The sequence below is a fragment of the Pleurodeles waltl genome, chromosome 10 (genome assembly GCF_031143425.1).
Source record: "Pleurodeles waltl isolate 20211129_DDA chromosome 10, aPleWal1.hap1.20221129, whole genome shotgun sequence".
Lineage (NCBI taxonomy): Eukaryota > Metazoa > Chordata > Amphibia > Caudata > Salamandridae > Pleurodeles > Pleurodeles waltl.
Genome location: NC_090449.1, coordinates 329,665,967 through 329,687,820, shown reverse-complemented (window position 1 = coordinate 329,687,820; position 21,854 = coordinate 329,665,967). Strand labels below are relative to the sequence as shown.

General features: G+C 48.5%; 18 non-coding genes across 18 annotated transcripts; all 18 read right to left on the bottom strand.

Annotated features, from left to right (window-relative positions):
- Nucleotides 1–1,283: 1,283 nt before the first annotated feature.
- TRNAV-AAC (transfer RNA valine (anticodon AAC)) lies at nt 1,284–1,356 on the bottom strand. The gene has a single exon. It is a non-coding gene; the product is annotated as a tRNA-Val (tRNA).
- Nucleotides 1,357–2,877: 1,521 nt separating this feature from the next.
- Nucleotides 2,878–2,950, bottom strand: TRNAV-UAC (transfer RNA valine (anticodon UAC)). The gene has a single exon. It is a non-coding gene; the product is annotated as a tRNA-Val (tRNA).
- A 444-nt stretch (nt 2,951–3,394) lies between these two features.
- Nucleotides 3,395–3,466, bottom strand: TRNAP-UGG (transfer RNA proline (anticodon UGG)). Its single transcript has one exon. It is a non-coding gene; the product is annotated as a tRNA-Pro (tRNA).
- Nucleotides 3,467–4,802: 1,336 nt separating this feature from the next.
- On the bottom strand, nt 4,803–4,875 carry TRNAV-AAC (transfer RNA valine (anticodon AAC)). Its single transcript has one exon. It is a non-coding gene; the product is annotated as a tRNA-Val (tRNA).
- Nucleotides 4,876–6,396: 1,521 nt separating this feature from the next.
- Nucleotides 6,397–6,469, bottom strand: TRNAV-UAC (transfer RNA valine (anticodon UAC)). The gene has a single exon. It is a non-coding gene; the product is annotated as a tRNA-Val (tRNA).
- A 444-nt stretch (nt 6,470–6,913) lies between these two features.
- On the bottom strand, nt 6,914–6,985 carry TRNAP-UGG (transfer RNA proline (anticodon UGG)). The gene has a single exon. It is a non-coding gene; the product is annotated as a tRNA-Pro (tRNA).
- A 1,330-nt stretch (nt 6,986–8,315) lies between these two features.
- On the bottom strand, nt 8,316–8,388 carry TRNAV-AAC (transfer RNA valine (anticodon AAC)). Its single transcript has one exon. It is a non-coding gene; the product is annotated as a tRNA-Val (tRNA).
- Nucleotides 8,389–9,909: 1,521 nt separating this feature from the next.
- TRNAV-UAC (transfer RNA valine (anticodon UAC)) lies at nt 9,910–9,982 on the bottom strand. The gene has a single exon. It is a non-coding gene; the product is annotated as a tRNA-Val (tRNA).
- A 444-nt stretch (nt 9,983–10,426) lies between these two features.
- TRNAP-UGG (transfer RNA proline (anticodon UGG)) lies at nt 10,427–10,498 on the bottom strand. The gene has a single exon. It is a non-coding gene; the product is annotated as a tRNA-Pro (tRNA).
- Nucleotides 10,499–11,834: 1,336 nt separating this feature from the next.
- On the bottom strand, nt 11,835–11,907 carry TRNAV-AAC (transfer RNA valine (anticodon AAC)). The gene has a single exon. It is a non-coding gene; the product is annotated as a tRNA-Val (tRNA).
- A 1,521-nt stretch (nt 11,908–13,428) lies between these two features.
- Nucleotides 13,429–13,501, bottom strand: TRNAV-UAC (transfer RNA valine (anticodon UAC)). The gene has a single exon. It is a non-coding gene; the product is annotated as a tRNA-Val (tRNA).
- Nucleotides 13,502–13,945: 444 nt separating this feature from the next.
- TRNAP-UGG (transfer RNA proline (anticodon UGG)) lies at nt 13,946–14,017 on the bottom strand. Its single transcript has one exon. It is a non-coding gene; the product is annotated as a tRNA-Pro (tRNA).
- A 1,336-nt stretch (nt 14,018–15,353) lies between these two features.
- Nucleotides 15,354–15,426, bottom strand: TRNAV-AAC (transfer RNA valine (anticodon AAC)). The gene has a single exon. It is a non-coding gene; the product is annotated as a tRNA-Val (tRNA).
- Nucleotides 15,427–16,947: 1,521 nt separating this feature from the next.
- Nucleotides 16,948–17,020, bottom strand: TRNAV-UAC (transfer RNA valine (anticodon UAC)). Its single transcript has one exon. It is a non-coding gene; the product is annotated as a tRNA-Val (tRNA).
- Nucleotides 17,021–17,464: 444 nt separating this feature from the next.
- On the bottom strand, nt 17,465–17,536 carry TRNAP-UGG (transfer RNA proline (anticodon UGG)). Its single transcript has one exon. It is a non-coding gene; the product is annotated as a tRNA-Pro (tRNA).
- A 1,336-nt stretch (nt 17,537–18,872) lies between these two features.
- Nucleotides 18,873–18,945, bottom strand: TRNAV-AAC (transfer RNA valine (anticodon AAC)). The gene has a single exon. It is a non-coding gene; the product is annotated as a tRNA-Val (tRNA).
- Nucleotides 18,946–20,466: 1,521 nt separating this feature from the next.
- TRNAV-UAC (transfer RNA valine (anticodon UAC)) lies at nt 20,467–20,539 on the bottom strand. The gene has a single exon. It is a non-coding gene; the product is annotated as a tRNA-Val (tRNA).
- A 444-nt stretch (nt 20,540–20,983) lies between these two features.
- Nucleotides 20,984–21,055, bottom strand: TRNAP-UGG (transfer RNA proline (anticodon UGG)). The gene has a single exon. It is a non-coding gene; the product is annotated as a tRNA-Pro (tRNA).
- Nucleotides 21,056–21,854: the final 799 nt, after the last annotated feature.

Sequence of the window (21,854 nt, the reverse complement as noted above, 5' to 3'; positions counted from 1 at the left end):
GGGCCACTTGGAGACTCTCCTTCTAAGCGTGCCATAGCAATTGATGTTTTGTGCCAAGGGTTTTTTTTTTGCCTCTAGCAAGGCAAGAGGTAGTCAAGAAGCCCTATGCTAGCAAGCTGAACTGTGGCGCTGATGAGAAAAGCAGACCCTTTCTGGTAGTTGTACGCCTCCGCAGGACCTGGGCCCTTGCACCGTAGACTTCCAGACCAGAAGCACTGAAGGGCCTGCCATCTCTTGCGCCTGAGCCAGAGGAGCATGCCTCTTGTATTCAAGCACAATTGCTCGCTCAGTGCTCGATCAGGCGAGATTTATATGAGTGCCTCACAGGCCTGAAACACTCACCTGGGAGACGCGGGGTGGCTGAATTCCCAGAATGGCCTTCGATAGGAAAATCACCTCCTTTCCTCCCGACTCATTTCAGAATTGGGTGAAAATCGCAAGACAGTGTTCAGGGGTGCATGGGTACTGCCTACTCCCAGCTGCCTCTCTGTCTTCTTCATGTTAATTTCAAGTCACAAGGAGGGACCATTGCCATTCTGCTCCGCCCACCTAACCAGGAAACCCAGGTTGAGCTTGTCTGCCTGTTGTTGTTGCAGGGGCAGTGCCTTCTCTGCCCAAAAGTGGCAGGAGAGCCTCACTTCAAACGATGGAATCAACTGCTTAAGTAGAAACCAGCATGGTAGTTACAGTGATAAGGTGCAGCTCTAACAGAAGGCGTGACTGAGATGCCCCTTCCAGAAATACATGGAATGCTGATTGAGGGCCCAGCCGGAGGGTTGGTGGATTTCTTTTCATATGCTACAGCAGCTTGCAAAGATAGTGTTGTGGGGAGCTGGCTGTGCAAGCAGAGGAAGATTTAAGGGCAGAAAATAGACCTATCAGAAGTGCGATATGAACCCACAACTACATGAGCAAACCAGGATGCTTAGCTTAACTGAAGATCAAGCTCTCTTGAGGCTGCCGCCTTAGACCACTCGGCCATCCTGACAGCTGAGTCTGTGTTTAGGTCTGACTCCTCAGTCTGCACTTGTCGATGCTGCCGCTTGCAATGTTCCTATCAAGGTGACAGGTTTAAAGGCCCCACAATATAACATGGCCAAGAAAAAAAAAAGTAAAAAACAGAATAAGAAACCAGGCACATGCACGACTACGCAAAGATGCAGATAACTTTTTACCGGCCTGCAATAGTAATACAAGTTTTACACAGGTCACAAGTTTTTAAAGGCCATCCCTGAGTGAGACTAAGCTTTTAGGGAGCAAACACAAAAGCAGACACTGCCCATTGTTTCTGCCCGGTCTCGAACCGGGGACCTTTCGCGTGTTAGGCGAACGTGATAACCACTACACTACAGAAACAAGCATGAGGGCTTGACTGAAGGAGCAAAATTCCCCTCATATGTTTGCCCGATTGCCTCTATACTTGATCAGCAGTTGCTCGCAAAGCGAGGAGTAAGTGTGAAAATTGCAGCGTTGTCAGCCAGCAAGCGTACACTCAGATGTACTGAAAAGTCACAGCTGCGGGTAGAGACAAATATCTGATGCCTAAATGCCTGAAACCAGAGCCTGTGAAAGCATCACACAGAGCACACTGAAAGCAAGCAGGAAGGAAGCCAAGGCATGGTGATCCTTTTTTTCTCCTGAGGCTAAAAATATTTTGCACAACAATGCTTTGAGTGGAATGAGGAATCTTCAAGCTTTGTGTATTTTGAGTAAAATTTGTGTGTTTTCTGCTAAAAAGGGTGTGTTGGGGATTTGGACCCGGACACCAACGAGCGAGGGCACAGAAGCACCACTGCTCAGACCCTGCTCCTAGGGTTGAGGGCAGAGAGTGGGCGAATACATCGCAAGGCAAGAAAATGCACATGGTTCTCTCTTCTGCAATATGACTAGAGTCATTTCCATGGTCGTCATCGAACATGACATAAAACGCCTCTATCCTTTAGACCTTTTGGCCCATAATTACAAGAGGATGACTGAGTGAGACGCTCTGCCAAATTTGGCAGCCTCGCACTCAGTCATTTTCAAAATGCAGGGAAGCGCCGTATTTAGTAGAATACAGCGCACCCCTGTGCTTCCCTCTGCGCCAGCTCTAAATTAGCTGCCGAGCACCAACGCAGCCATCCTTGCGCCATGGTACAAGGATGGCTGCGTGGAGGGGGAAATTGTTTTTGTTCAGGAAGGCACACCTTCCTGCACAACAGAAATCTTCAGTGGCGATATGTTCGTGCAGCACACATAGAAAGAGCAAAAATGAGGAGAAATGAAAACATTTCTGCTCGTTTCTCCACTATAACGACACCCATTGTATGGCGCTTGGATTTTGGCGCTGCCACAGATTTACAAAAACTCGTAAAACTGGAGCAGCATCAAAATGCTATGGTGTTGCAGTGGCCCACCCAGAGCAACGCCCATTGCACGCCCCTTCCAGGGAAAGGGCTGCGTGTGAAGGGGCCGTATTTACAAGGTGGTGTTAAGCCACAAAACGTGGTTGAACGGCGTCTTGTAAATACGGCACAGTACATAGTGCCACCGGGGCGTCACTAAAGATGATGTGCCGGTGGCGATAGGGCCTTGTAAGTCTGGCCCTTTCTTTGCTCAAGGTGTATGTTCTTGGTGAAGGTAGGAAAGCCATTTTCGCTCTCATACCTTCCTTCCTTGGCTGGCTTGACCACAGTAGGCCCAGGCTTCAATGGAAAGGTCAAAAAGGGAGCAACTGACTGCCGTAAGGTGTATCGTCTTCTCTTGGTGAGTTGAGACCGATGCCCTTGGAGCGTAGTACCTCACGATGGTGAGGGATAGACACAGCCTCTTTAATTTCAATTTACCTGTCAGGTGAGGTGGTAAATGCAAATAATGTGATAAAGCACAGCAACTTGCTGTTTCTGCCTGGCCTCGAACCAGGGACCTTTCGCGTGTAAGGCGAACGTGATAACCACTACACTACAGAAACAGACATGCCTGCTTATTTGCTTCATGTGGCTATGCATTGGACTGGAACCACTGCACTGGAAACAGACACACCTGCTTTCTTTATGTGGCTATGCTTTGGACTGGAATGCAAGGACTAAGGGACAATATTCATGACGCTCAAAGCTGAGCCTTTCTGACAGGATCTCTTCCTTTGGAAGAAAGGAACTGGGATCACTTTCATTCCAAGAGGTGATTTCAAAACCAGCCCTGCAATTACTTTGGAGAAGCACTGTGCATTTCATGTTCCAACGAGAAGTGCTGCTCCAACACAAAAAAGCAGTTAGAAAGAAATCCCGCACTCCTTCATCATGCCGAACTGCCTCGACACCAGTAGAAAGCATGCAATGCATTCCACCATGGCATCTTACAAGAGTGGAAAGCAGAAATACTCCTGTTTAAAAACAGATCGAACCTATGAAGGCACGGGCTCGTCCGGGATTTGAACCCGGGACCTCTCACACCCAAAGCGAGAATCATACCCCTAGACCAACGAGCCTGCTGCTGCAAAAGCCTTTCAAACATCTTCTGAAGTGTCTTTGTGAAAAAGCAGGGCCACTTGGAGACTCTCCTTCTAAGCGTGCCATAGCAATTGATGTTTTGTGCCAAGGGTTTTTTTTTTGCCTCTAGCAAGGCAAGAGGTAGTCAAGAAGCCCTATGCTAGCAAGCTGAACTGTGGCGCTGATGAGAAAAGCAGACCCTTTCTGGTAGTTGTACGCCTCCGCAGGACCTGGGCCCTTGCACCGTAGACTTCCAGACCAGAAGCACTGAAGGGCCTGCCATCTCTTGCGCCTGAGCCAGAGGAGCATGCCTCTTGTATTCAAGCACAATTGCTCGCTCAGTGCTCGATCAGGCGAGATTTATATGAGTGCCTCACAGGCCTGAAACACTCACCTGGGAGACGCGGGGTGGCTGAATTCCCAGAATGGCCTTCGATAGGAAAATCACCTCCTTTCCTCCCGACTCATTTCAGAATTGGGTGAAAATCGCAAGACAGTGTTCAGGGGTGCATGGGTACTGCCTACTCCCAGCTGCCTCTCTGTCTTCTTCATGTTAATTTCAAGTCACAAGGAGGGACCATTGCCATTCTGCTCCGCCCACCTAACCAGGAAACCCAGGTTGAGCTTGTCTGCCTGTTGTTGTTGCAGGGGCAGTGCCTTCTCTGCCCAAAAGTGGCAGGAGAGCCTCACTTCAAACGATGGAATCAACTGCTTAAGTAGAAACCAGCATGGTAGTTACAGTGATAAGGTGCAGCTCTAACAGAAGGCGTGACTGAGATGCCCCTTCCAGAAATACATGGAATGCTGATTGAGGGCCCAGCCGGAGGGTTGGTGGATTTCTTTTCATATGCTACAGCAGCTTGCAAAGATAGTGTTGTGGGGAGCTGGCTGTGCAAGCAGAGGAAGATTTAAGGGCAGAAAATAGACCTATCAGAAGTGCGATATGAACCCACAACTACATGAGCAAACCAGGATGCTTAGCTTAACTGAAGATCAAGCTCTCTTGAGGCTGCCGCCTTAGACCACTCGGCCATCCTGACAGCTGAGTCTGTGTTTAGGTCTGACTCCTCAGTCTGCACTTGTCGATGCTGCCGCTTGCAATGTTCCTATCAAGGTGACAGGTTTAAAGGCCCCACAATATAACATGGCCAAGAAAAAAAAAAGTAAAAAACAGAATAAGAAACCAGGCACATGCACGACTACGCAAAGATGCAGATAACTTTTTACCGGCCTGCAATAGTAATACAAGTTTTACACAGGTCACAAGTTTTTAAAGGCCATCCCTGAGTGAGACTAAGCTTTTAGGGAGCAAACACAAAAGCAGACACTGCCCATTGTTTCTGCCCGGTCTCGAACCGGGGACCTTTCGCGTGTTAGGCGAACGTGATAACCACTACACTACAGAAACAAGCATGAGGGCTTGACTGAAGAAGCAAAATTCCCCTCATATGTTTGCCCGATTGCCTCTATACTTGATCAGCAGTTGCTCGCAAAGCGAGGAGTAAGTGTGAAAATTGCAGCGTTGTCAGCCAGCAAGCGTACACTCAGATGTACTGAAAAGTCACAGCTGCGGGTAGAGACAAATATCTGATGCCTAAATGCCTGAAACCAGAGCCTGTGAAAGCATCACACAGAGCACACTGAAAGCAAGCAGGAAGGAAGCCAAGGCATGGTGATCCTTTTTTTCTCCTGAGGCTAAAAATATTTTGCACAACAATGCTTTGAGTGGAATGAGGAATCTTCAAGCTTTGTGTATTTTGAGTAAAATTTGTGTGTTTTCTGCTAAAAAGGGTGTGTTGGGGATTTGGACCCGGACACCAACGAGCGAGGGAACAGAAGCACCACTGCTCAGACCCTGCTCCTAGGGTTGAGGGCAGAGAGTGGGCGAATACATCGCAAGGCAAGAAAATGCACATGGTTCTCTCTTCTGCAATATGACTAGAGTCATTTCCATGGTCGTCATCGAACATGACATAAAACGCCTCTATCCTTTAGACCTTTTGGCCCATAATTACAAGAGGATGACTGAGTGAGACGCTCTGCCAAATTTGGCAGCCTCGCACTCAGTCATTTTCAAAATGCAGGGAAGCGCCGTATTTAGTAGAATACAGCGCACCCCTGTGCTTCCCTCTGCGCCAGCTCTAAATTAGCTGCCGAGCACCAACGCAGCCATCCTTGCGCCATGGTACAAGGATGGCTGCGTGGAGGGGGAAATTGTTTTTGTTCAGGAAGGCACACCTTCCTGCACAACAGAAATCTTCAGTGGCGATATGTTCGTGCAGCACACATAGAAAGAGCAAAAATGAGGAGAAATGAAAACATTTCTGCTCGTTTCTCCACTATAACGACACCCATTGTATGGCGCTTGGATTTTGGCGCTGCCACAGATTTACAAAAACTCGTAAAACTGGAGCAGCATCAAAATGCTATGGTGTTGCAGTGGCCCACCCAGAGCAACGCCCATTGCACGCCCCTTCCAGGGAAAGGGCTGCGTGTGAAGGGGCCGTATTTACAAGGTGGTGTTAAGCCACAAAACGTGGTTGAACGGCGTCTTGTAAATACGGCACAGTACATAGTGCCACCGGGGCGTCACTAAAGATGATGTGCCGGTGGCGATAGGGCCTTGTAAGTCTGGCCCTTTCTTTGCTCAAGGTGTATGTTCTTGGTGAAGGTAGGAAAGCCATTTTCGCTCTCATACCTTCCTTCCTTGGCTGGCTTGACCACAGTAGGCCCAGGCTTCAATGGAAAGGTCAAAAAGGGAGCAACTGACTGCCGTAAGGTGTATCGTCTTCTCTTGGTGAGTTGAGACCGATGCCCTTGGAGCGTAGTACCTCACGATGGTGAGGGATAGACACAGCCTCTTTAATTTCAATTTACCTGTCAGGTGAGGTGGTAAATGCAAATAATGTGATAAAGCACAGCAACTTGCAGTTTCTGCCTGGCCTCGAACCAGGGACCTTTCGCGTGTAAGGCGAACGTGATAACCACTACACTACAGAAACAGACATGCCTGCTTATTTGCTTCATGTGGCTATGCATTGGACTGGAACCACTGCACTGGAAACAGACACACCTGCTTTCTTTATGTGGCTATGCTTTGGACTGGAATGCAAGGACTAAGGGACAATATTCATGACGCTCAAAGCTGAGCCTTTCTGACAGGATCTCTTCCTTTGGAAGAAAGGAACTGGGATCACTTTCATTCCAAGAGGTGATTTCAAAACCAGCCCTGCAATTACTTTGGAGAAGCACTGTGCATTTCATGTTCCAACGAGAAGTGCTGCTCCAACACAAAAAAGCAGTTAGAAAGAAATCCCGCACTCCTTCATCATGCCGAACTGCCTCGACACCAGTAGAAAGCATGCAATGCATTCCACCATGGCATCTTACAAGAGTGGAAAGCAGAAATACTCCTGTTTAAAAACAGATCGAACCTATGAAGGCACGGGCTCGTCCGGGATTTGAACCCGGGACCTCTCACACCCAAAGCGAGAATCATACCCCTAGACCAACGAGCCTGCTGCTGCAAAAGCCTTTCAAACATCTTCTGAAGTGTCTTTGTGAAAAAGCAGGGCCACTTGGAGACTCTCCTTCTAAGCGTGCCATAGCAATTGATGTTTTGTGCCAAGGGTTTTTTTTTTGCCTCTAGCAAGGCAAGAGGTAGTCAAGAAGCCCTATGCTAGCAAGCTGAACTGTGGCGCTGATGAGAAAAGCAGACCCTTTCTGGTAGTTGTACGCCTCCGCAGGACCTGGGCCCTTGCACCGTAGACTTCCAGACCAGAAGCACTGAAGGGCCTGCCATCTCTTGCGCCTGAGCCAGAGGAGCATGCCTCTTGTATTCAAGCACAATTGCTCGCTCAGTGCTCGATCAGGCGAGATTTATATGAGTGCCTCACAGGCCTGAAACACTCACCTGGGAGACGCGGGGTGGCTGAATTCCCAGAATGGCCTTCGATAGGAAAATCACCTCCTTTCCTCCCGACTCATTTCAGAATTGGGTGAAAATCGCAAGACAGTGTTCAGGGGTGCATGGGTACTGCCTACTCCCAGCTGCCTCTCTGTCTTCTTCATGTTAATTTCAAGTCACAAGGAGGGACCATTGCCATTCTGCTCCGCCCACCTAACCAGGAAACCCAGGTTGAGCTTGTCTGCCTGTTGTTGTTGCAGGGGCAGTGCCTTCTCTGCCCAAAAGTGGCAGGAGAGCCTCACTTCAAACGATGGAATCAACTGCTTAAGTAGAAACCAGCATGGTAGTTACAGTGATAAGGTGCAGCTTAAGGCGTGACTGAGATGCCCCTTCCAGAAATACATGGAATGCTGATTGAGGGCCCAGCCGGAGGGTTGGTGGATTTCTTTTCATATGCTACAGTAGCTTGCAAAGATAGTGTTGTGGGGAGCTGGCTGTGCAAGCAGAGGAAGATTTAAGGGCAGAAAATAGACCTATCAGAAGTGCGATATGAACCCACAACTACATGAGCAAACCAGGATGCTTAGCTTAACTGAAGATCAAGCTCTCTTGAGGCTGCCGCCTTAGACCACTCGGCCATCCTGACAGCTGAGTCTGTGTTTAGGTCTGACTCCTCAGTCTGCACTTGTCGATGCTGCCGCTTGCAATGTTCCTATCAAGGTGACAGGTTTAAAGGCCCCACAATATAACATGGCCAAGAAAAAAAAAAGTAAAAAACAGAATAAGAAACCAGGCACATGCACGACTACGCAAAGATGCAGATAACTTTTTACCGGCCTGCAATAGTAATACAAGTTTTACACAGGTCACAAGTTTTTAAAGGCCATCCCTGAGTGAGACTAAGCTTTTAGGGAGCAAACACAAAAGCAGACACTGCCCATTGTTTCTGCCCGGTCTCGAACCGGGGACCTTTCGCGTGTTAGGCGAACGTGATAACCACTACACTACAGAAACAAGCATGAGGGCTTGACTGAAGGAGCAAAATTCCCCTCATAGGTTTGCCCGATTGCCTCTATACTTGATCAGCAGTTGCTCGCAAAGCGAGGAGTAAGTGTGAAAATTGCAGCGTTGTCAGCCAGCAAGCGTACACTCAGATGTACTGAAAAGTCACAGCTGCGGGTAGAGACAAATATCTGATGCCTAAATGCCTGAAACCAGAGCCTGTGAAAGCATCACACAGAGCACACTGAAAGCAAGCAGGAAGGAAGCCAAGGCATGGTGATCCTTTTTTTCTCCTGAGGCTAAAAATATTTTGCACAACAATGCTTTGAGTGGAATGAGGAATCTTCAAGCTTTGTGTATTTTGAGTAAAATTTGTGTGTTTTCTGCTAAAAAGGGTGTGTTGGGGATTTGGACCCGGACACCAACGAGCGAGGGCACAGAAGCACCACTGCTCAGACCCTGCTCCTAGGGTTGAGGGCAGAGAGTGGGCGAATACATCGCAAGGCAAGAAAATGCACATGGTTCTCTCTTCTGCAATATGACTAGAGTCATTTCGATGGTCGTCATCGAACATGACATAAAACGCCTCTATCCTTTAGACCTTTTGGCCCATAATTACAAGAGGATGACTGAGTGAGACGCTCTGCCAAATTTGGCAGCCTCGCACTCAGTCATTTTCAAAATGCAGGGAAGCGCCGTATTTAGTAGAATACAGCGCACCCCTGTGCTTCCCTCTGCGCCAGCTCTAAATTAGCTGCCGAGCACCAACGCAGCCATCCTTGCGCCATGGTACAAGGATGGCTGCGTGGAGGGGGAAATTGTTTTTGTTCAGGAAGGCACACCTTCCTGCACAACAGAAATCTTCAGTGGCGATATGTTCGTGCAGCACACATAGAAAGAGCAAAAATGAGGAGAAATGAAAACATTTCTGCTCGTTTCTCCACTATAACGACACCCATTGTATGGCGCTTGGATTTTGGCGCTGCCACAGATTTACAAAAACTCGTAAAACTGGAGCAGCATCAAAATGCTATGGTGTTGCAGTGGCCCACCCAGAGCAACGCCCATTGCACGCCCCTTCCAGGGAAAGGGCTGCGTGTGAAGGGGCCGTATTTACAAGGTGGTGTTAAGCCACAAAACGTGGTTGAACGGCGTCTTGTAAATACGGCACAGTACATAGTGCCACCGGGGCGTCACTAAAGATGATGTGCCGGTGGCGATAGGGCCTTGTAAGTCTGGCCCTTTCTTTGCTCAAGGTGTATGTTCTTGGTGAAGGTAGGGAAGCCATTTTCGCTCTCATACCTTCCTTCCTTGGCTGGCTTGACCACAGTAGGCCCAGGCTTCAATGGAAAGGTCAAAAAGGGAGCAACTGACTGCCGTAAGGTGTATCGTCTTCTCTTGGTGAGTTGAGACCGATGCCCTTGGAGCGTAGTACCTCACGATGGTGAGGGATAGACACAGCCTCTTTAATTTCAATTTACCTGTCAGGTGAGGTGGTAAATGCAAATAATGTGATAAAGCACAGCAACTTGCTGTTTCTGCCTGGCCTCGAACCAGGGACCTTTCGCGTGTAAGGCGAACGTGATAACCACTACACTACAGAAACAGACATGCCTGCTTATTTGCTTCATGTGGCTATGCATTGGACTGGAACCACTGCACTGGAAACAGACACACCTGCTTTCTTTATGTGGCTATGCTTTGGACTGGAATGCAAGGACTAAGGGACAATATTCATGACGCTCAAAGCTGAGCCTTTCTGACAGGATCTCTTCCTTTGGAAGAAAGGAACTGGGATCACTTTCATTCCAAGAGGTGATTTCAAAACCAGCCCTGCAATTACTTTGGAGAAGCACTGTGCATTTCATGTTCCAACGAGAAGTGCTGCTCCAACACAAAAAAGCAGTTAGAAAGAAATCCCGCACTCCTTCATCATGCCGAACTGCCTCGACACCAGTAGAAAGCATGCAATGCATTCCACCATGGCATCTTACAAGAGTGGAAAGCAGAAATACTCCTGTTTAAAAACAGATCGAACCTATGAAGGCACGGGCTCGTCCGGGATTTGAACCCGGGACCTCTCACACCCAAAGCGAGAATCATACCCCTAGACCAACGAGCCTGCTGCTGCAAATGCCTTTCAAACATCTTCTGAAGTGTCTTTGTGAAAAAGCAGGGCCACTTGGAGACTCTCCTTCTAAGCGTGCCATAGCAATTGATGTTTTGTGCCAAGGGTTTTTTTTTTGCCTCTAGCAAGGCAAGAGGTAGTCAAGAAGCCCTATGCTAGCAAGCTGAACTGTGGCGCTGATGAGAAAAGCAGACCCTTTCTGGTAGTTGTACGCCTCCGCAGGACCTGGGCCCTTGCACCGTAGACTTCCAGACCAGAAGCACTGAAGGGCCTGCCATCTCTTGCGCCTGAGCCAGAGGAGCATGCCTCTTGTATTCAAGCACAATTGCTCGCTCAGTGCTCGATCAGGCGAGATTTATATGAGTGCCTCACAGGCCTGAAACACTCACCTGGGAGACGCGGGGTGGCTGAATTCCCAGAATGGCCTTCGATAGGAAAATCACCTCCTTTCCTCCCGACTCATTTCAGAATTGGGTGAAAATCGCAAGACAGTGTTCAGGGGTGCATGGGTACTGCCTACTCCCAGCTGCCTCTCTGTCTTCTTCATGTTAATTTCAAGTCACAAGGAGGGACCATTGCCATTCTGCTCCGCCCACCTAACCAGGAAACCCAGGTTGAGCTTGTCTGCCTGTTGTTGTTGCAGGGGCAGTGCCTTCTCTGCCCAAAAGTGGCAGGAGAGCCTCACTTCAAACGATGGAATCAACTGCTTAAGTAGAAACCAGCATGGTAGTTACAGTGATAAGGTGCAGCTCTAACAGAAGGCGTGACTGAGATGCCCCTTCCAGAAATACATGGAATGCTGATTGATGGCCCAGCCGGAGGGTTGGTGGATTTCTTTTCATGTGCTACAGCAGCTTGCAAAGATAGTGTTGTGGGGAGCTGGCTGTGCAAGCAGAGGAAGATTTAAGGGCAGAAAATAGACCTATCAGAAGTGCGATATGAACCCACAACTACATGAGCAAACCAGGATGCTTAGCTTAACTGAAGATCAAGCTCTCTTGAGGCTGCCGCCTTAGACCACTCGGCCATCCTGACAGCTGAGTCTGTGTTTAGGTCTGACTCCTCAGTCTGCACTTGTCGATGCTGCCGCTTGCAATGTTCCTATCAAGGTGACAGGTTTAAAGGCCCCACAATATAACATGGCCAAGAAAAAAAAAAGTAAAAAACAGAATAAGAAACCAGGCACATGCACGACTACGCAAAGATGCAGATAACTTTTTACCGGCCTGCAATAGTAATACAAGTTTTACACAGGTCACAAGTTTTTAAAGGCCATCCCTGAGTGAGACTAAGCTTTTAGGGAGCAAACACAAAAGCAGACACTGCCCATTGTTTCTGCCCGGTCTCGAATCGGGGACCTTTCGCGTGTTAGGCGAACGTGATAACCACTACACTACAGAAACAAGCATGAGGGCTTGACTGAAGGAGCAAAATTCCCCTCATATGTTTGCCCGATTGCCTCTATACTTGATCAGCAGTTGCTCGCAAAGCGAGGAGTAAGTGTGAAAATTGCAGCGTTGTCAGCCAGCAAGCGTACACTCAGATGTACTGAAAAGTCACAGCTGCGGGTAGAGACAAATATCTGATGCCTAAATGCCTGAAACCAGAGCCTGTGAAAGCATCACACAGAGCACACTGAAAGCAAGCAGGAAGGAAGCCAAGGCATGGTGATCCTTTTTTTCTCCTGAGGCTAAAAATATTTTGCACAACAATGCTTTGAGTGGAATGAGGAATCTTCAAGCTTTGTGTATTTTGAGTAAAATTTGTGTGTTTTCTGCTAAAAAGGGTGTGTTGGGGATTTGGACCCGGACACCAACGAGCGAGGGCACAGAAGCACCACTGCTCAGACCCTGCTCCTAGGGTTGAGGGCAGAGAGTGGGCGAATACATCGCAAGGCAAGAAAATGCACATGGTTCTCTCTTCTGCAATATGACTAGAGTCATTTCCATGGTCGTCATCGAACATGACATAAAACGCCTCTATCCTTTAGACCTTTTGGCCCATAATTACAAGAGGATGACTGAGTGAGACGCTCTGCCAAATTTGGCAGCCTCGCACTCAGTCATTTTCAAAATGCAGGGAAGCGCCGTATTTAGTAGAATACAGCGCACCCCTGTGCTTCCCTCTGCGCCAGCTCTAAATTAGCTGCCGGGCACCAACGCAGCCATCCTTGCGCCATGGTACAAGGATGGCTGCGTGGAGGGGGAAATTGTTTTTGTTCAGGAAGGCACACCTTCCTGCACAACAGAAATCTTCAGTGGCGATATGTTCGTGCAGCACACATAGAAAGAGCAAAAATGAGGAGAAATGAAAACATTTCTGCTCGTTTCTCCACTATAACGACACCCATTGTATGGCGCTTGGATTTTGGCACTGCCACAGATTTACAAAAACTCGTAAAACTGGAGCAGCATCAAAATGCTATGGTGTTGCAGTGGCCCACCCAGAGCAACGCCCATTGCACGCCCCTTCCAGGGAAAGGGCTGCGTGTGAAGGGGCCGTATTTACAAGGTGGTGTTAAGCCACAAAACGTGGTTGAACGGCGTCTTGTAAATACGGCACAGTACATAGTGCCACCGGGGCGTCACTAAAGATGATGTGCCGGTGGCGATAGGGCCTTGTAAGTCTGGCCCTTTCTTTGCTCAAGGTGTATGTTCTTGGTGAAGGTAGGAAAGCCATTTTCGCTCTCATACCTTCCTTCCTTGGCTGGCTTGACCACAGTAGGCCCAGGCTTCAATGGAAAGGTCAAAAAGGGAGCAACTGACTGCCGTAAGGTGTATCGTCTTCTCTTGGTGAGTTGAGACCGATGCCCTTGGAGCGTAGTACCTCACGATGGTGAGGGATAGACACAGCCTCTTTAATTTCAATTTACCTGTCAGGTGAGGTGGTAAATGCAAATAATGTGATAAAGCACAGCAACTTGCTGTTTCTGCCTGGCCTCGAACCAGGGACCTTTCGCGTGTAAGGCGAACGTGATAACCACTACACTACAGAAACAGACATGCCTGCTTATTTGCTTCATGTGGCTATGCATTGGACTGGAACCACTGCACTGGAAACAGACACACCTGCTTTCTTTATGTGGCTATGCTTTGGACTGGAATGCAAGGACTAAGGGACAATATTCATGACGCTCAAAGCTGAGCCTTTCTGACAGGATCTCTTCCTTTGGAAGAAAGGAACTGGGATCACTTTCATTCCAAGAGGTGATTTCAAAACCAGCCCTGCAATTACTTTGGAGAAGCACTGTGCATTTCATGTTCCAACGAGAAGTGCTGCTCCAACACAAAAAAGCAGTTAGAAAGAAATCCCGCACTCCTTCATCATGCCGAACTGCCTCGACACCAGTAGAAAGCATGCAATGCATTCCACCATGGCATCTTACAAGAGTGGAAAGCAGAAATACTCCTGTTTAAAAACAGATCGAACCTATGAAGGCACGGGCTCGTCCGGGATTTGAACCCGGGACCTCTCACACCCAAAGCGAGAATCATACCCCTAGACCAACGAGCCTGCTGCTGCAAAAGCCTTTCAAACATCTTCTGAAGTGTCTTTGTGAAAAAGCAGGGCCACTTGGAGACTCTCCTTCTAAGCGTGCCATAGCAATTGATGTTTTGTGCCAAGGGTTTTTTTTTTGCCTCTAGCAAGGCAAGAGGTAGTCAAGAAGCCCTATGCTAGCAAGCTGAACTGTGGCGCTGATGAGAAAAGCAGACCCTTTCTGGTAGTTGTACGCCTCCGCAGGACCTGGGCCCTTGCACCGTAGACTTCCAGACCAGAAGCACTGAAGGGCCTGCCATCTCTTGCGCCTGAGCCAGAGGAGCATGCCTCTTGTATTCAAGCACAATTGCTCGCTCAGTGCTCGATCAGGCGAGATTTATATGAGTGCCTCACAGGCCTGAAACACTCACCTGGGAGACGCGGGGTGGCTGAATTCCCAGAATGGCCTTCGATAGGAAAATCACCTCCTTTCCTCCCGACTCATTTCAGAATTGGGTGAAAATCGCAAGACAGTGTTCAGGGGTGCATGGGTACTGCCTACTCCCAGCTGCCTCTCTGTCTTCTTCATGTTAATTTCAAGTCACAAGGCGGGACCATTGCCATTCTGCTCCGCCCACCTAACCAGGAAACCCAGGTTGAGCTTGTCTGCCTGTTGTTGTTGCAGGGGCAGTGCCTTCTCTGCCCAAAAGTGGCAGGAGAGCCTCACTTCAAACGACGGAATCAACTGCTTAAGTAGAAACCAGCATGGTAGTTACAGTGATAAGGTGCAGCTCTAACAGAAGGCGTGACTGAGATGCCCCTTCCAGAAATACATGGAATGCTGATTGAGGGCCCAGCCGGAGGGTTGGTGGATTTCTTTTCATATGCTACAGCAGCTTGCAAAGATAGTGTTGTGGGGAGCTGGCTGTGCAAGCAGAGGAAGATTTAAGGGCAGAAAATAGACCTATCAGAAGTGCGATATGAACCCACAACTACATGAGCAAACCAGGATGCTTAGCTTAACTGAAGATCAAGCTCTCTTGAGGCTGCCGCCTTAGACCACTCGGCCATCCTGACAGCTGAGTCTGTGTTTAGGTCTGACTCCTCAGTCTGCACTTGTCGATGCTGCCGCTTGCAATGTTCCTATCAAGGTGACAGGTTTAAAGGCCCCACAATATAACATGGCCAAGAAAAAAAAAAGTAAAAAACAGAATAAGAAACCAGGCACATGCACGACTACGCAAAGATGCAGATAACTTTTTACCGGCCTGCAATAGTAATACAAGTTTTACACAGGTCACAAGTTTTTAAAGGCCATCCCTGAGTGAGACTAAGCTTTTAGGGAGCAAACACAAAAGCAGACACTGCCCATTGTTTCTGCCCGGTCTCAAACCGGGGACCTTTCGCGTGTTAGGCGAACGTGATAACCACTACACTACAGAAACAAGCATGAGGGCTTGACTGAAGGAGCAAAATTCCCCTCATAGGTTTGCCCGATTGCCTCTATACTTGATCAGCAGTTGCTCGCAAAGCGAGGAGTAAGTGTGAAAATTGCAGCGTTGTCAGCCAGCAAGCGTACACTCAGATGTACTGAAAAGTCACAGCTGCGGGTAGAGACAAATATCTGATGCCTAAATGCCTGAAACCAGAGCCTGTGAAAGCATCACACAGAGCACACTGAAAGCAAGCAGGAAGGAAGCCAAGGCATGGTGATCCTTTTTTTCTCCTGAGGCTAAAAATATTTTGCACAACAATGCTTTGAGTGGAATGAGGAATCTTCAAGCTTTGTGTATTTTGAGTAAAATTTGTGTGTTTTCTGCTAAAAAGGGTGTGTTGGGGATTTGGACCCGGACACCAACGAGCGAGGGCACAGAAGCACCACTGCTCAGACCCTGCTCCTAGGGTTGAGGGCAGAGAGTGGGCGAATACATCGCAAGGCAAGAAAATGCACATGGTTCTCTCTTCTGCAATATGACTAGAGTCATTTCCATGGTCGTCATCGAACATGACATAAAACGCCTCTATCCTTTAGACCTTTTGGCCCATAATTACAAGAGGATGACTGAGTGAGACGCTCTGCCAAATTTGGCAGCCTCGCACTCAGTCATTTTCAAAATGCAGGGAAGCGCCGTATTTAGTAGAATACAGCGCACCCCTGTGCTTCCCTCTGCGCCAGCTCTAAATTAGCTGCCGAGCACCAACGCAGCCATCCTTGCGCCATGGTACAAGGATGGCTGCGTGGAGGGGGAAATTGTTTTTGTTCAGGAAGGCACACCTTCCTGCACAACAGAAATCTTCAGTGGCGATATGTTCGTGCAGCACACATAGAAAGAGCAAAAATGAGGAGAAATGAAAACATTTCTGCTCGTTTCTCCACTATAACGACACCCATTGTATGGCGCTTGGATTTTGGCGCTGCCACAGATTTACAAAAACTCGTAAAACTGGAGCAGCATCAAAATGCTATGGTGTTGCAGTGGCCCACCCAGAGCAACGCCCATTGCACGCCCCTTCCAGGGAAAGGGCTGCGTGTGAAGGGGCCGTATTTACAAGGTGGTGTTAAGCCACAAAACGTGGTTGAACGGCGTCTTGTAAATACGGCACAGTACATAGTGCCACCGGGGCGTCACTAAAGATGATGTGCCGGTGGCGATAGGGCCTTGTAAGTCTGGCCCTTTCTTTGCTCAAGGTGTATGTTCTTGGTGAAGGTAGGAAAGCCATTTTCGCTCTCATACCTTCCTTCCTTGGCTGGCTTGACCACAGTAGGCCCAGGCTTCAATGGAAAGGTCAAAAAGGGAGCAACTGACTGCCGTAAGGTGTATCGTCTTCTCTTGGTGAGTTGAGACCGATGCCCTTGGAGCGTAGTACCTCACGATGGTGAGGGATAGACACAGCCTCTTTAATTTCAATTTACCTGTCAGGTGAGGTGGTAAATGCAAATAATGTGATAAAGCACAGCAACTTGCTGTTTCTGCCTGGCCTCGAACCAGGGACCTTTCGCGTGTAAGGCGAACGTGATAACCACTACACTACAGAAACAGACATGCCTGCTTATTTGCTTCATGTGGCTATGCATTGGACTGGAACCACTGCACTGGAAACAGACACACCTGCTTTCTTTATGTGGCTATGCTTTGGACTGGAATGCAAGGACTAAGGGACAATATTCATGACGCTCAAAGCTGAGCCTTTCTGACAGGATCTCTTCCTTTGGAAGAAAGGAACTGGGATCACTTTCATTCCAAGAGGTGATTTCAAAACCAGCCCTGCAATTACTTTGGAGAAGCACTGTGCATTTCATGTTCCAACGAGAAGTGCTGCTCCAACACAAAAAAGCAGTTAGAAAGAAATCCCGCACTCCTTCATCATGCCGAACTGCCTCGACACCAGTAGAAAGCATGCAATGCATTCCACCATGGCATCTTACAAGAGTGGAAAGCAGAAATACTCCTGTTTAAAAACAGATCGAACCTATGAAGGCACGGGCTCGTCCGGGATTTGAACCCGGGACCTCTCACACCCAAAGCGAGAATCATACCCCTAGACCAACGAGCTGGCTGCTGCAAATGCCTTTCAAACATCTTCTGAAGTGTCTTTGTGAAAAAGCAGGGCCACTTGGAGACTCTCCTTCTAAGCGTGCCATAGCAATTGATGTTTTGTGCCAAGGGTTTTTTTTTTGCCTCTAGCAAGGCAAGAGGTAGTTTAGAAGCCCTATGCTAGCAAGCTGAACTGTGGCGCTGATGAGAAAAGCAGACCCTTTCTGGTAGTTGTACACCTCCGCAGGACCTGGGCCCTTGCACCGTAGACTTCCAGACCAGAAGCACTGAAGGGCCTGCCATCTCTTGCGCCTGAGCCAGAGGAGCATGCCTCTTGTATTCAAGCACAATTGCTCGCTCAGTGCTCGATCAGGCGAGATTTATATGAGTGCCTCACAGGCCTGAAACACTCACCTGGGAGACGCGGGGTGGCTGAATTCCCAGAATGGCCTTCGATAGGAAAATCACCTCCTTTCCTCCCGACTCATTTCAGAATTGGGTGAAAATCGCAAGACAGTGTTCAGGGGTGCATGGGTACTGCCTACTCCCAGCTGCCTCTCTGTCTTCTTCATGTTAATTTCAAGTCACAAGGAGGGACCATTGCCATTCTGCTCCGCCCACCTAACCAGGAAACCCAGGTTGAGCTTGTCTGCCTGTTGTTGTTGCAGGGGCAGTGCCTTCTCTGCCCAAAAGTGGCAGGAGAGCCTCACTTCAAACGATGGAATCAACTGCTTAAGTAGAAACCAGCATGGTAGTTACAGTGATAAGGTGCAGCTCTAACAGAAGGCGTGACTGAGATGCCCCTTCCAGAAATACATGGAATGCTGATTGAGGGCCCAGCCGGAGGGTTGGTGGATTTCTTTTCATATGCTACAGCAGCTTGCAAAGATAGTGTTGTGGGGAGCTGGCTGTGCAAGCAGAGGAAGATTTAAGGGCAGAAAATAGACCTATCAGAAGTGCGATATGAACCCACAACTACATGAGCAAACCAGGATGCTTAGCTTAACTGAAGATCAAGCTCTCTTGAGGCTGCCGCCTTAGACCACTCGGCCATCCTGACAGCTGAGTCTGTGTTTAGGTCTGACTCCTCAGTCTGCACTTGTCGATGCTGCCGCTTGCAATGTTCCTATCAAGGTGACAGGTTTAAAGGCCCCACAATATAACATGGCCAAGAAAAAAAAAAGTAAAAAACAGAATAAGAAACCAGGCACATGCACGACTACGCAAAGATGCAGATAACTTTTTACCGGCCTGCAATAGTAATACAAGTTTTACACAGGTCACAAGTTTTTAAAGGCCATCCCTGAGTGAGACTAAGCTTTTAGGGAGCAAACACAAAAGCAGACACTGCCCATTGTTTCTGCCCGGTCTCGAACCGGGGACCTTTCGCGTGTTAGGCGAACGTGATAACCACTACACTACAGAAACAAGCATGAGGGCTTGACTGAAGGAGCAAAATTCCCCTCATATGTTTGCCCGATTGCCTCTATACTTGATCAGCAGTTGCTCGCAAAGCGAGGAGTAAGTGTGAAAATTGCAGCGTTGTCAGCCAGCAAGCGTACACTCAGATGTACTGAAAAGTCACAGCTGCGGGTAGAGACAAATATCTGATGCCTAAATGCCTGAAACCAGAGCCTGTGAAAGCATCACACAGAGCACACTGAAAGCAAGCAGGAAGGAAGCCAAGGCATGGTGATCCTTTTTTTCTCCTGAGGCTAAAAATATTTTGCACAACAATGCTTTGAGTGGAATGAGGAATCTTCAAGCTTTGTGTATTTTGAGTAAAATTTGTGTGTTTTCTGCTAAAAAGGGTGTGTTGGGGATTTGGACCCGGACACCAACGAGCGAGGGCACAGAAGCACCACTGCTCAGACCCTGCTCCTAGGGTTGAGGGCAGAGAGTGGGCGAATACATCGCAAGGCAAGAAAATGCACATGGTTCTCTCTTCTGCAATATGACTAGAGTCATTTCCATGGTCGTCATCGAACATGACATAAAACGCCTCTATCCTTTAGACCTTTTGGCCCATAATTACAAGAGGATGACTGAGTGAGACGCTCTGCCAAATTTGGCAGCCTCGCACTCAGTCATTTTCAAAATGCAGGGAAGCGCCGTATTTAGTAGAATACAGCGCACCCCTGTGCTTCCCTCTGCGCCAGCTCTAAATTAGCTGCCGAGCACCAACGCAGCCATCCTTGCGCCATGGTACAAGGATGGCTGCGTGGAGGGGGAAATTGTTTTTGTTCAGGAAGGCACACCTTCCTGCACAACAGAAATCTTCAGTGGCGATATGTTCGTGCAGCACACATAGAAAGAGCAAAAATGAGGAGAAATGAAAACATTTCTGCTCGTTTCTCCACTATAACGACACCCATTGTATGGCGCTTGGATTTTGGCGCTGCCACAGATTTACAAAAACTCGTAAAACTGGAGCAGCATCAAAATGCTATGGTGTTGCAGTGGCCCACCCAGAGCAACGCCCATTGCACGCCCCTTCCAGGGAAAGGGCTGCGTGTGAAGGGGCCGTATTTACAAGGTGGTGTTAAGCCACAAAACGTGGTTGAACGGCGTCTTGTAAATACGGCACAGTACATAGTGCCACCGGGGCGTCACTAAAGATGATGTGCCGGTGGCGATAGGGCCTTGTAAGTCTGGCCCTTTCTTTGCTCAAGGTGTATGTTCTTGGTGAAGGTAGGAAAGCCATTTTCGCTCTCATACCTTCCTTCCTTGGCTGGCTTGACCACAGTAGGCCCAGGCTTCAATGGAAAGGTCAAAAAGGGAGCAACTGACTGCCGTAAGGTGTATCGTCTTCTCTTGGTGAGTTGAGACCGATGCCCTTGGAGCGTAGTACCTCACGATGGTGAGGGATAGACACAGCCTCTTTAATTTCAATTTACCTGTCAGGTGAGGTGGTAAATGCAAATAATGTGATAAAGCACAGCAACTTGCTGTTTCTGCCTGGCCTCGAACCAGGGACCTTTCGCGTGTAAGGCGAACGTGATAACCACTACACTACAGAAACAGACATGCCTGCTTATTTGCTTCATGTGGCTATGCATTGGACTGGAACCACTGCACTGGAAACAGACACACCTGCTTTCTTTATGTGGCTATGCTTTGGACTGGAATGCAAGGACTAAGGGACAATATTCATGACGCTCAAAGCTGAGCCTTTCTGACAGGATCTCTTCCTTTGGAAGAAAGGAACTGGGATCACTTTCATTCCAAGAGGTGATTTCAAAACCAGCCCTGCAATTACTTTGGAGAAGCACTGTGCATTTCATGTTCCAACGAGAAGTGCTGCTCCAACACAAAAAAGCAGTTAGAAAGAAATCCCGCACTCCTTCATCATGCCGAACTGCCTCGACACCAGTAGAAAGCATGCAATGCATTCCACCATGGCATCTTACAAGAGTGGAAAGCAGAAATACTCCTGTTTAAAAACAGATCGAACCTATGAAGGCACGGGCTCGTCCGGGATTTGAACCCGGGACCTCTCACACCCAAAGCGAGAATCATACCCCTAGACCAACGAGCCTGCTGCTGCAAAAGCCTTTCAAACATCTTCTGAAGTGTCTTTGTGAAAAAGCAGGGCCACTTGGAGACTCTCCTTCTAAGCGTGCCATAGCAATTGATGTTTTGTGCCAAGGGTTTTTTTTTTGCCTCTAGCAAGGCAAGAGGTAGTCAAGAAGCCCTATGCTAGCAAGCTGAACTGTGGCGCTGATGAGAAAAGCAGACCCTTTCTGGTAGTTGTACGCCTCCGCAGGACCTGGGCCCTTGCACCGTAGACTTCCAGACCAGAAGCACTGAAGGGCCTGCCATCTCTTGCGCCTGAGCCAGAGGAGCATGCCTCTTGTATTCAAGCACAATTGCTCGCTCAGTGCTCGATCAGGCGAGATTTATATGAGTGCCTCACAGGCCTGAAACACTCACCTGGGAGACGCGGGTGGCTGAATTCCCAGAATGGCCTTCGATAGGAAAATCACCTCCTTTCCTCCCGACTCATTTCAGAATTGGGTGAAAATCGCAAGACAGTGTTCAGGGGTGCATGGGTACTGCCTACTCCCAGCTGCCTCTCTGTCTTCTTCATGTTAATTTCAAGTCACAAGGAGGGACCATTGCCATTCTGCTCCGCCCACCTAACCAGGAAACCCAGGTTGAGCTTGTCTGCCTGTTGTTGTTGCAGGGGCAGTGCCTTCTCTGCCCAAAAGTGGCAGGAGAGCCTCACTTCAAACGATGGAATCAACTGCTTAAGTAGAAACCAGCATGGTAGTTACAGTGATAAGGTGCAGCTTAAGGCGTGACTGAGATGCCCCTTCCAGAAATACATGGAATGC